The sequence below is a fragment of the Mytilus trossulus genome, chromosome 8, assembly GCF_036588685.1.
Source record: "Mytilus trossulus isolate FHL-02 chromosome 8, PNRI_Mtr1.1.1.hap1, whole genome shotgun sequence".
NCBI classification, from domain to species: Eukaryota; Metazoa; Mollusca; class Bivalvia; order Mytilida; family Mytilidae; genus Mytilus; species Mytilus trossulus.
The window spans coordinates 21,515,921-21,518,420 of record NC_086380.1 but is presented as its reverse complement, the minus strand read 5'-3'; positions in this window follow the sequence as shown (position 1 = coordinate 21,518,420).

Below are 2,500 nucleotides of genomic sequence, written 5' to 3'. Positions count from 1 at the left end.
ACCACAAACCGGTAAAAGTCTGAAAGGGTAAGGATATTTATACTGCACTCGTTCTATTTGAGCAGTCAAAATGCGTTGACTGTATATTTCGATGTCGTATACAGTCACTGACCCGATATCACTTTTCCTCATCTATACTATTAAACGAGAAGACCTCATTTTTGGTGTCGCTTCTCTTCTTTCCAGAATAAATTAATCAACACGCCTCTGTGTCCTATAGGTACAGTGCATAGTCGCATTTGTCATCCATTCATATGATTATTCAGATTGAGTTATTTTAGGAGAAAAACGAGAAAAAAGGCATCCGGATATATTCCCGTCATTGTACGAAATTTTAAGTCAGATTAGACTTCCGGTTTGCGTTTTTCTGAATACTTTGAACATACATATACTACAAATAAAGTGTATTTTCAGAATTTTATCTGCTATCATTTTCAAGTTTACTATCCACGGCGGTCACATAGTTTATTAAATAGAGATGGTCTGTATACTATATCAATGATCACCATGGATCGATTAGTAAACTTAGAATTGAAAGTAAATACGCTTTATTTATATAGAAATGAATGTTCATAATATACAGATGAGCGCTTAAATTATTCATGTGAACTTTAATTTGATACTTTTTCTGAAATTCTCCAGTCATTAAATCTTTTACAAATTTCATTGATTACATAAAAAAAAGAAGATGTGGTATGATTGCCATGTTAAGACAACTCTCCACAAGAGACCAAAATGGCACAGATATTAACAACTATAGGTCACCGTACGGCCTTCAACAAAGAGCAAATCCCATACCGCATACTCAGTTTCAAAAGGCCCGAAATGACAATGTAAAACAATGCAAACGAGAAAACTAGCGGCCTTATTTATGTACAAAAAATGAACGAAAAACAAATATGTAACACATAAACAAACGACAATCACTGAATTACAGGCTCCTTACTTAAATAAATGTTCATAACTTACTAAATGTATGTTAATATTGAAATTGATAGAAAACTAAAAATTGGGAACTTTGGAAATAAAGGTTGAGGGTAAAAAAACATTTTCCTGTCCCCAATAACCTATAACTTATGATACTTTTGCTGAAATTTTCCAGTCATTCTGTATTTTACAAAATTCTTCCAACAACACTTTACATACTTTAAACTACGCTCTGAATGCCCGCGATTTCGCGGGTGTGTTCTAGTGAATATTTAAAATTGAAGTTGCCGAAATAACATTTAATTATTCATACGACCTCTTCAACCTGTTCTTGTTTCCAATGCATACAACGATGCGTGGAACGACTCAACCTTGTTTCTTTTGCAATTATTGGAAAAAAATATTTCATTTATTAATATATTTTGTTTGCAACCTATAAATCATTAATTTGTTATCGACTCCTAGGAGTCGATATGAAGAATTGAACGATGGACAGTCAGTGCGTGAATTTTTCTCGCTACCTGATTGGAAAATATTACGAGACGTGAATAATCAAAGTTTATTGATTGGTTAGGACAATCCAAACCTAGTAAATGTCCTTCAATCCCGTAGAGTATCGGTTTTGTCCTATCTATTTTAGAATTTAGATTTTGCCTGGTCATTAATCGTGCATATGCATGATATTGGAACACAGGTAACTTTTATCTATAAATAGCCGAATCTTCTGGAGTTTCGTAAACAACAACGTTAAACGATATATATACTACTTCATAACATGTGACCTCACGTGTGTGGTAAAATTTGTTGATTGATGCACGTGGCTATTCTAGTAAATGAATTAATCTACAAAGCGAGAGCACTTTCCATTTTCATCAGCTAAGAGTCGACTAGCCCTTTTTGAAAGGCTAATGCTTGTTATGCTTATGGTTGATATTTTAGTCCATACTCAAATGATTTCGTTCACCATCGAGTGTGGGTTTCAACAGGTACATTTCATTGTGTTGAAAATTTCTCCATGAGCATGATATGAGGCCTTTTTAAAGGGGATTTCCCCAAATATTTAAATCAAATAAATAACCTTAACGCATTTAACAACAATTGAAAATATTTTTTTAAATTGCAGTATAAAGACAATAATAGTGCATTGACTTGACATATCAACGATATAAGGATTCGGCCCGAAACGGGGAAATAGCTCGGCACAGCCTCGCATTTCCCCGTTTCTTAGCTTCATCCTTATATCGTTGATATGTCAATTCAATGCACTATTATTGTCTATGTACTCAACTTCTTCAGCTCAATCGCTTACGAATTGATAAGTATTTCTCCTGAGGTACATGTTCGGGGTAATGTTTTTGGCTTTGATGGATGTATGAATAAATCGTCTCCCATTTTATAGAATCGACCGCAATACAGTTGTTCTGAGTTTACATTTGAAGCATTTTGAAAATAGTCATACTTTTGATCTGAGCTAACTATTTGAAACATCATTCCAGTCAGCTAAGAGGTATTTTTGAAAAATTTATTCTGTTTTGTCTTTATGTTTGTGCATGTGTTGCTTTGTTTGAATGTA